At 41.5% G+C, this 11,434-nt stretch overlaps 1 protein-coding gene across 1 annotated transcript in view; it reads left to right on the top strand.

Annotated features, from left to right (window-relative positions):
- The first annotated feature begins 8,579 nt into the window (after positions 1 to 8,579).
- zbtb4 (zinc finger and BTB domain containing 4) overlaps positions 8,580 to 11,434 on the top strand; it is a 23,992-nt gene continuing 21,137 nt past the window's right edge. Inside the window, exon 1 of the mRNA XM_079491411.1 lies at positions 8,580 to 8,683. The gene's annotated coding sequence lies outside the window, so the exon portion shown is untranslated. The remainder of the gene's footprint in view (positions 8,684 to 11,434) is intronic.

Below are 11,434 nucleotides of genomic sequence, written 5' to 3'. Positions count from 1 at the left end.
CCACGGTTTTTCGGAGCAGTCTGAACGCCTCTTGGCTTTGGCGGTAAGACGTTGACATATCACGAAATTAGTCACTTATTCAGTTAAACTGTTTTGGCAGGTAAGATAAAAGTATACAATTGTAGTACATAAACCTAATGGGCATTAAGCTAACTCGGAAGAGTATTACTATATGCATTTTTGCTTTACAACTTTCTTTATCCCAGTCGAAAGTTACCTTGTATTTTTTTGATTTCTTGATTTTGTTTCTGACTAGTAAGTCTTAATTTTATTTTCATACATTTGACTTGGTGTGGCAGCATAGATTGGTTTCAGGCCATATTCAAGATGTTTTAAAAAATGATTAGGCTACATTATTGAATTGGTTGAAATGTAAATGGTAAATGTTAATGTTAAAGGTTAATGTAAATACCATTACCAAAACATAGTGCTGGTTGACTTCTGTGTTTACATATTTTACCAGCGTAAACAAACTAATATAGCCCCAAAATCCAGCTAAACGATGTATATCTGTTGACCATGAACAAGTGCGTCTATCATTCGTATATCGGACTATAGTCTTCCTGTTAGACCTTTCTTGTGGTAGTGTTATAACGTTACCAATGTATTTACGTTTGTATCACTGTTTAGGCCTTTTGCGTCTTGTTTTAAAACCTGATAAATGCATGCTAACGTAACTTTAGGCCTTCTGGTCGTGTTTTGTATACGAGTTGTGTAATTTGTGTCGGTGTATTGTAGTGTAGTCTCTTGGCTAGCTAGCTAGTCCCCTGGTCTTGTTAGCCGAGTCTGTTTTGTTTCCAGCGGGATACATGTTTATTTGGTTGGTACAGTCATGGTGAAAATGTTATTTAATGGATAGCACACTGCGTGTTTATTGAAATTTCTATTCACTGCAGGATAGATTTGAAGTTATGTTGGCTAGCTAGCTTGTGGCTAACTAATAGTGTTAGCCACAGTGTTGTTCCGTGAATTTTCAATATGGCGGCGGTGTGTTGCTCTGTAGGCTGTTGTGAACCAGACAAATGGAGTCTGGACCGTCTTGTTGGTTAACTTGGTCACTCAACCTGATGTCCCTCTTTCTTGAATCCGACGGGCTGAATGAGAACACGTTTGATAAGAAAGTCCATGTCCTCAGTAAATACAGGCATAACGTTTTTAACTTATTAGGGCGCTCATTGGCTAAGGTTCTGAATACTCGTCTGTGGTGAAGCCATTTTGCCAGCTAGCTAGCAGCCTAGGACACACTGCACAACCCAGCCTCTTTATAATAATATATAAAAAGAAGAGCTCCATCAAGTCGGGCTACTCGGGCCACATTTCCCGACGTGATTGACCACTAAAAGTAGCCAGGTGGACAACTTCATACATAGACAACTTGACTTATGGCAGCTTGATAATGTAAAGGACATGTATTAGCATTGATATTGTTTTGAGGAAAATGGCCCGTTACACAATGGTGCACATTAATCCCGTTAGGTTGTTTTCCCCTGTCCTTCCTTGGGGACAGTCTAGACAAGTAGCTAGTCGATGTTGACTGGTCACAAGCGAGAACATACACCTTTCTACTCAGAGTTGTATAGGGTTTCTACTATTTGTTAATGCGTGAATCTTGCATGACTGTAGTATTTATTTTCATTTTATGTACTATAGGGTCAGGGTGTGAATCCCTACTCCTTCAAAAGCGCTCTCAAAGAGCAGTTATGGTGGCAATTTGAAACTGGCCCCAGTAAAAAAAAAAGTCAAAGCCCCCTTCCTTAATGTACTTATTATTTATTTTGATTTCTATAGCAGCCTACTATTTATTTTGATTTCTATAGTAGCCTACTGTATGCATATTTGTGTCATTACATGTTCAGATGAATTGAAACTGAAGGACTCCAATGGAAGCAATCCATAGTGCTTTCTTGGGTTGTGAACTGTACTTTCCTGTGCTTTTTTCTGCAAACTGTTTTCAATCAATCAAAAGGGATGTGAATAACGTTCAAGTAATGTACCGCTTAAAGATGACATTCTGCCATGACCGTATGGAATGCCTGATGTATGATCCAGTCAGTGAAGTGAATGTGTTGTTAATCTTGTTACATTGAAACCATCCTGTATGTAAGTGATAACCATATTCAAATAAAGATATTGAACAAACTTGTGCTTATGACTTATTTATATCTGAAGTGTGAGTAACCTGCAGTACACCTTGACAACTGCCTTGTGATTCACCTGCTATATGCTTGACCATGTGTTTTTGGCAGGTTCAGCACAGAGGAAGATGACATTCTCAAGTCCAAGAGCAGGGACAGATTGTATATCTGCAGTATCCTTATCGCATGAAAGAACAATTTTACTTAACATGTAGGTCTAATTAAAGAAAAGATGATGTGATCGCACTCCACTGTGTTAACCATGTGCCAGGCATGCAGCTTCCATGATCATACAAAGGAGCTATTATATTGCAGTTAGCACCCTCCTCTGGTGAAAAAAGAGACCATTGTGGTGAAATTGCACAACCATACTTTCAATGCGGAAGTGCATTCCAGAAGGCCGAATGCTGGCCATAGAGGATGCTGACATCCTTGCTCCCTCTACTGCTCGGAGGAGGTTTGCGCATAATGGTATGGAAAAGTGACAGGTCACATGGCCACTTGACAGAAATCAGGGGATTCGTCCGTTATTGTATTAAATATACGAAATCAGAAATTAATCTACTTCATGGCTTCCTGTACATTCCTGTTGGATCAGAAAAGTTAAAATAGAAATTTGTATGATGTCAAATGAAATATATAAGGGGAGAATGTGACTACCCTTTAAACTGAGTGTCAGTTTTTGACCTGCACTCAGATTTAATTGTCGTAACTGCAATGAATGCAAATAACAGGCAGGCAATGTGCAAATTACACATTTAAAAATCACACCTGTGTGAAGTGAGGGGCGCTCTTATCATCGTACATCATCCATTCATTGTCACTGCCGGCATTTAATGTTTGTGTTAGGAGTCGGACAAAAGAGCCGATTTGCTCGTCCACGTATGACATTCTCCATTCATTGTCAATGGTATTTATTATTTAATGTTTTTGTTTGGACAATAATCTACAGTGTAGATTCTACACTATAGCTGAATATAGGAGGGGCTAGCCGCCCCTCAAAAATAACGTACTACTACTTGGAACGATGCAAGTTGGAAATGAATGCCCCACCCAGTTATTATGTCTGTCCCTTTTATGACCATATATCGAGTTATTTGTCAGGCATGCCCAAATATGGAGTATATGCAGATGTCAGAACATTGTGATGTCAGAACAGGCCAGCTCCATATGGAGATGTCCAGAGTCTAGGCACTGACTGGATGCTTGTCATGATGACGATGCCACTCGTTTATACCCATATTTGGGGTTTCTATTAGTCTGATGTCAGTGCTAGACGGTGGGCAGAGCCCGGGCAAAGGCTTTTGTGCTGGTTCTGGACAACCGGCGATCCGACGGACTTGACACCGGGCACTGCACTCCCTGTGGTCGTGTGGAATGAGTGTGTTGAACGGTTCTTGAGTTATGTTGGATTACGGACGTACCTACACATGTACAGTACGTACACATAGACGTGGTACATTTATATTAGGATATAATTTTGACAACAATAATTTTGTTGTCCCATTGAACATACCACTCATGAGTTTTGCACCTGAGTCATCAATGCAACATCATGATTATTCAACCTTCTGCGCCTACCAAGCAGATGTTGATGTTTGTATTTGGTACACGTAAGCTGGCACCATCAGGAATAACAAAGCCATATGGTATTGTAGAGTGCAGTGTTGTAATAAAAGACAAACTTTCTTTACAAGCATTAATAACGGCCTTCAAGGCTGTTTTACCTGTTATTTCTCTAGTGTTGCTGCTTGTGTATTATTATTGTAGAGCAGTGGTTTTCAACCATTTTCACATCAAGGCCCATTATTTATTCAGAATTTGAGCCACGGTCCACCATTTGATGACATTTAGCCTCTCAGACACAAAACTAAAGAATATTTTTTTATCGTTGACACAATTCCATGCTGTTGGCAAACGATCAAAATAACATTTTTTCTACATTCTCTAATTGTGTAGACTTCTTGTAAATTAAGTAATGCAGATGTTTAACAATAATGTAACTCTTGAGAGTGTAAAATGAAACCAAATGGACCCAAATGGTCCATTTGGTTTCAGTTTAAGCTCTCAAGAGTTAAAGATCTATAAGGGTCCATTTGGTTACCAACTCTCCATATCATTTAGCTGGGGGACCACCTGGAAGGTCCCCTCAAGGACCACTGGTGGTCCCCGGACCACTAGTTGAAAACCACCGTTGTAGAGGGTTTTGTTTTCCTGGATGGAGGTGAAGATTCACTTAACCAGGGGGAGCTGTTGACTGGTGATGTCAGTGTTTGCCTGGCAGTAAGGGAAGGGGGGGGGGGGGGGCTTGCTGTGTAGCACAATAATAAAAGGGGCAGGCCAGGAAGACAGGCGCTTAGCAGGGTTAGGGAACACAGGCCCATTTCCAAAAATTCACTTCAACCTTACCGTGCATTAAATTGGAAGAGACAATTTCATAGTAATTAATTTGTAATAGAGCATTCTGTTCCAAAATCCAGATACAATTATTGTACCTTCAAGCCCTGTAGTTAAAGGGATAGTTCAGATTTTTTTGAACTTAAGTTGTATTAAATACTTGCCATTAATATAGGGGTTGCAACTGTATTCATTGATTGCCCGAGTCCTGTGGTGGGAGATCTGCTCTGGTTTTGGTGAAATATCAAGTAGTTCCGGTCATTTTGTGGGGGGCACTGGGGGCCACGCAGTAAAAGTAAATTAATCCACAAAACTAACGTCATTTGTATTGTTGACCTATTTCTAAAATATTAGTGCAACTTCCGTTCTTTTTTTACCCCTCTATCACACAGAACTATGTTCTTTGTGTCCATATCACTACGCCCAAAAAATAGTTCCATGTGATAGAGGGGTCAAAGTTGAACGAAAGTCGCGCTAATATTTTAGAAATAGGTAAACAATACAAATTACGTTCGTTTTGTGGATTCATTTACTTTTACTGCGTGGCCCCAGTGCCCCCCACAAAATGACCGGAACTACTTAATATTGACCGAAACCAGAGCAGAACTCCCACCATGGAACTCGGGCAATCAATTAATACAGTTGCAACCACTATATTAATGGCAAGTATTTCATACAACTTAAGTTAAAAAAATCTGAACTATCCCTTTAAGGCAAAATAAACCCCATAGCATTTACCTTTGCTTCTTCATACAAGTTAGCTAGTGAATATGTAAACAGTTCTTTCCCAAAGATTGAAAGAAGAGGAACACAGCCACCTGTGATGCCATCCCTGTAGGAAAACCGACTCCATTGGGTGGCATGATGGAAACCGTGGACCTTTACTAACAGGTATAACCAACACAATGATTGTTACCTTCTTTCTATCATTAAAATGCTACGTTTACTCACGGAAGCATTGTTAAAGTTTGTCTTTTGATAATGACAAAGAAAGCCTTGACTAGCAAATTTTACTGAACTGTCCACTATCATTGAAATAACACTAATTCTCTTTGTGGATGGGTCCTCCCTGAAGTTATGTTCCTGGTTGTTGTTTAGTAATGCAAAATCACACCCGTGTGAAGTGAGTGGTACAACTCCGTGTGGGGGTCCCTGGAAGTTCCAGACCCACAGGAACACGGCCAGGGTGCCGCCCGGTTCGAAATGGTCGAGAAATGACAGAGTTACCGTGTGGGGGTCCCTGGGGGGTCCCTGGAACATCCAGACCCCCAGGAACGTGTCCAGGGGCCAGCCCGGTTCCGGCGAACCGTCATTTCTCAAAGGTTGAGAAATGACAGAATTACCATGTGGGGGTCCCTCTACCTTACTGTACTGTACTGTAACACCCCAAATCATCATATACAGTTAATATGCGTGTGTGTGTGTGTGTGTGTGTGTGTGTGTGTGTGTGTGTTAGGCTGTGTCACTGTGTCAACAGTGTCACTTGGTTGTGAAAACCAACCAAAAGCTATTTTCGTGCTCGGACAGACCCAGGGACACACATAGCTGTCTATAGGAGTGGTTGCACCACTCAAAAATGGGGGATGTGCGGGTGAGCTCCTCCTAAGAGACCACTGGAACAGGCCAGCCCTTTCTGTCTGCAGAGGGAATGTCCTGTTCTTCTAGTGTTTGTTTTGGATGTGTCAGCAAGCCCCTGCCAAGAGTGTCCATCTTTCTTTTTTTTAATCCTTCCTTTCATAATTTATCACTCCAGCGTTGTCATGCTAACAACTTTTTACAGCCAAGTGCGTGCATCATGTTGAAAAACTTTGTTGTGGTCGACTTTGAGCAGTCATTTGCCAGTATTTGTTTTTCCAGAGAACACACCACCTTTCTTTTCTTTGAATTTATTTCTATTTTTAGCCACTTGAACCCCAGCATCCATATTCATTTTGTGAAGGTTCTTGTAGTCTCACCCAGACTGGGTGATAAATGAATTGATCTATAACTTGCGTTGTGTTGCAATTAGCTCACAGACAATGGAGCCTAACTCCAGGTTGGTAGCGATGCTCAAGTTCTCCACATCTCTCTTCCTTGAGACGTTTGTCTGGAGTTTGTCTGAAGTTGGTATACTTCAGCTCACTAGCCTTATTGCGTTACTTTGTCAGGGTAGCTTTTCAGCACTGTATTTTTTCTCATTTTAAAACAGTGGGGTGGGGGGGGGGTGCATAATTCTCTGATAAGCACACGGGTTGTTTACTGTCACATGTTTACTGGTTCTTCCTCCCCTCAATCTTCCCGATGCTCTGAACCTCATTTCTCTCTGACGCCCTCTCTCACTCGGCCCCATCTTCCCAGCTCCCTTGCTCCATTTTGCCTCTATCCCGCTCTCACGCATGCTAAGGCGTAGAGACGGCCACATGCTGTCTACAGACTATGCACAACTCTCTCCTCATCCCTATTGCCTTTCGTGACTGTTTTTCCTCTTTTCTTCTCTTGAGTTTCTTTGCTGTACCGCCGTTGTGTCCCCTCTGGCACTGTGCCACTGCCTCTGACCATCTGCCTCACTTTTTTTGCCACCCTTTATTACTGCCTCTTTTCCTTCTGCAACTTTACAGTGAAGTTTCTCTATTTTTGATGGCTATGTATGATTACATGATCATCCACTATGTCCTCGCCCTGTTTTCTTTTCCTCGCTCACATGCACGGCACGCTACCTTTTTGGTTCCCCCCTCAACAAGCCATCCCGCTCCGCCACCCCCACTGAAGATTTCAAATTGAGGTGCAGATGCTATTTAAAGATGTGCACAGAAGAGATGGGCTCGGTACAGTGGCCTCAAAATACATGCTGTCTAGAAACAGGAAGTACCATAGCCCCGAAACGTGGCAGCACTCGTCGTCGGTCAACAAGCAGCAGCCACTTCCTCCTCCTCATTACACAGCACAGGACCGGCCCTGGCAAAACAACCCTTGTGCTTATCAGAGAATGATGCACCCCCACCCCACAGCACACCCCTGCTGCTCCTTCTGAACTCACTCTTATTCTCTTATGCATACAGGCTCCTTCTTTCCCCCCCTCCCTTCATCTCTCTGTCTTCGCCAGTACGGCATGCCTGAGTAGCTGCCTGGAGATGAAGAAGCTAATTAATTTGATTTAGCCGTTCTCTCTCTGGCAGTGGAAAAACCAGCCTCGATCCCTCCCTCCAGCCCTGCGTCCCCACCCCAAGCACCCGAACCATATCAGGCACCCCTCCCAGATGATTTTCCACCTATCCTTTCCAGTCTCCTTTGGCAACAGCCGCTCTCCCTAACCTATTCTTCCTCTTCTCCTTCCCTTTTATGCATCCTTTTGCGCATTTTACTTTGTACCGGTAGTTGCTAGTATATCAAATTCATCTAGTACTTCCTACCTGTGTGTACCGTACACAATTTTATTTTGCACTTTAGCATAGCACTTTAGCCAGTTTGCACTGAAAGTGTTACTGTGACTCGGCACGGACTATCTTGGGCCTACTCACTGCTGTGCTCATGCAAGTATGCTGGTCATGGCCTGATTCGCTGGCCTCGGGGATATGAATCACTTAGCAGCCGTTTCGTGCTGAAACCCCACTTCCGTCATCTGATACTCTGAGGGATCCACCCTTTGCCCTAGTCCTGTGACACACTCTGCACTTTCCATCGCGCCAGTTTAACCACATTATCACTAGCATCCTTATTCTGGGGCGAAATTTTTAAAATAGTAGATGTATCAGCATGTGTCGACGTGTTGCAGCACGTTGTGAGCTTGTAGATCAGCTATTTTTGACAAAGATTTGAGCAGAGGGAAACGGGAATGGATCAACTAAAGAGCCCTGGGGGACCCCGGTCACTAAGTATATAAGATTTAAGTGGTTGGCCAGCTGTGTGCACATACGTACGTACAATATACATTGAAATTGCAAGATGGTTTAATTTTGTGTCTACATGCGTAAATGTTGACATATTTCTCTGTAATGTCCATTTATAAAAAATAAAATGCATGCAATGCTCTTGTCAGCCATTTCTTCTGCTTTTCTATAGGCCGGCCATTGGGTGTCATCTTTGTGGGGCAGCTCTAAGACATCTGATGCTCAATCTTCAGGAACTTCCTTTTGACTTCTCACTGATGTTAGTCTGACTCAACTGGGGACCAGGTCAGTCTTCATCATCGCTTCTCTGAGATTATTCCACGTTGCTTATATTTTATTCATTATCAATATTGTCATAGTCTACATGTCACCGCGTCACTATTCACTATTTGCTCAAGCTCCACATTATCCCACATTTACACCATTCACAGAACCAATGCAAAGATTTGAGGGTGGTCCTTCATATGGGATGGTATCAGAATTGGGTTTTTAAAGAAGTGGGCGTAGTTTTATTAACTGCTGGTTTTCTCCGGCGTCTAAGCCCATTCGCTGAATTTAGATTTCCCAAGACATACTGTATCAGTAGGAGGAGATCTCAGATGTTCTGGCAATGCGAGACTAGGGCAGTAGGCCTACTGAACAGAACACCTTTGTGAAAGGCCGCACAAAATGAATTGTGGGGGACGTACAGTAAGTCACATAATTATAGGAGTCAAACACTCTGAACTACTGTCATTTAAAAATAGGTCAAATGAAATATGTGCATGGTGAATCAGTTTTCAGTTATACAAGAAACTAATAAGCACTGATCCATTGATATATACCAGGGGTGCCCACAGTTTTCTGACTTAAGAACTACTTATTACCAGCTCAACAAGCTCTACCCACCAAAAAAAAGAAAAGAAAAATAGTATCTCATTGCTGAAAATAGCGTTAAAAATGATGTCAATCAATCAAGTCACCTTGAATCAAGTGGGCAGTTGGGCAACCCTGATATATACCATACCAAGCAGTGCATGATCAAAGAAGACAATTGATTCAAAACAAACAAAAAACACTATCAAAATATTGCAATACAGTACAATACAATACGGGCACTGACATCCTAATCCCAGTATTAAATATTTTCCTAGCACAGTCTAGTTTGGGAATATTGTAGCTTGTGGAGGCAAGACAAGAGTCAAAACAGTCTCTTATGTTGTTAGACAAACAGAATGTAAAATATACATAGAATAATCAATAATGGATGAATAAATTAGCAATCAATGAAGATATGAGGATTAAAAATTGGCAACCAGTCCTATATACATAGTGCAAATAGCAGTCAGTACTATGTGGTGAACTATAACAGTTCTGCCTTAGGTACAATATAAGAATTCTTTACAGCCTCACTAAAACTGCTTAGCCTAGGGGACAGTTTTTGGGAACTAAAAAAAGAGAGAAAAAAAGAAAAGAAAACAACATCAGGCACATGTTTGGGTTTTTTCTTCACTGTCAGCCTTAGCCATACTGTATGTTCTCAGTCATTACTCATCCTAGCTTGCGGTAAAGTAAAGCAGGGTTGTGGTATGTTAGCTCAAAATATAGTAATGACATTGTCAACTGCCCAGTCATTCATTAGATCTCTCTGAGAATTGAAATGAAAAATGCGTCAGTGTGTAAAATATTAGATAAATGTGACACTACAAGGCTTCGGCATACCTTTGTGATTTTTTTTTTGTAGACAACCTTCACAAGTATGTCTGCTGTAGTAACACTTCCTATGCATCCCATGTCTATAATGCCTTATAAACATACTTAGAATGCATTTAAATATACTTATAAAAGCACAGTGTAATTAATTAAAGTTATAAGAATTCATAAATACTCATATTGCTTTTACAATGTGGTACGTTACATATTATAAAGCATTTTATAATGCCATTTTAACATCAAGTATTAAAATACATTTGAATTTCTTGACACTCAGACATTGTTTTGGGAAGGATCATAGTGTATAATTATCCATACTAGAGAGGTGCCCGACTTGGAATGATGCAAGTTGGAAATGCATGACCCACCCAGTTATTACTTGCGGCGTTGCGCGCAAGTACTGTGGTCGGTTGGATCGAAAGTGGTATGCATGGTATTCGTGGTTATAATTGGCTGTTGATGGTGACGTAATTAAGATATGTTTCAATGTTGGGTGGGTAAAAGGTAACGTATGCATACATGTATACATATGTATGTATGTCAGTAAGAATGGTGGTCCCTTATTGGCTGTTGACGGTGATGTAACTAAGGTACGCTTCAAGGTATATATTTTATAGAGGGGCTGATCGTAAGTTCGTAGAGGTCGGCAGTACTTGCGCGCTTTGCTTGCCTACTTGAGTGCAGTTGACACCTCAACAGAGTGCATTTCTAGTTACGTCTGTGTCCCTTTTATGCCCATTATATGGAGTTCTTTGTCAGGCATCCCCACATATGGAGTCTATGCAGATGTCAGAACATCACTGTGATGTCAGAACAGGCCAACTTCATATATGGAGATCTAGGGGTAATCAGCTGTGATCAATTGTCCGGATCCCGAGCAGAGGCTTTTGTGCTGTTTCTGGACAAGCGGCTATCCGACGGACTCGACACCGGGCACTGCACTCCCTGTGCGTGCACGTTCCACTCCCTCCCGGGGTGTGGAACGTGCGTGTCAAATTTCAAATTTGACACGTGCGTCGGTGGGTAAAACGGTTCTCGAGTTACGTGGATTACAGACATACGTACACACAGGGACTTGGTGAATTTATAGTAGGATTATTGTATAATGTATTATCCTCACTGTTATAGTGCATTGTAGTGTGATTATAAGTCACTTTACGTTAATAAAGTAATGACATTCATGAAGGTGAAGGCAGTTATTTGTTGTATTGTTCTTGCATAGATTTAATGCTATTTCTTCCCACTTTTCGTAAAACACGCAATGACCACTTATAGTGACTTCTGAATGTAATTATGTGAGGCGAGAGTGCGGACTAGTACTAGTCCGAAGTACTTGACATTATA

Source organism: Electrona antarctica (assembly GCF_951216825.1).
Source record: "Electrona antarctica genome assembly, chromosome: 21".
NCBI lineage: Eukaryota > Metazoa > Chordata > Actinopteri > Myctophiformes > Myctophidae > Electrona > Electrona antarctica.
The sequence above is the reverse complement of the archived record's forward strand: the minus strand, read 5'-3'. Positions and strand labels throughout refer to the sequence as shown.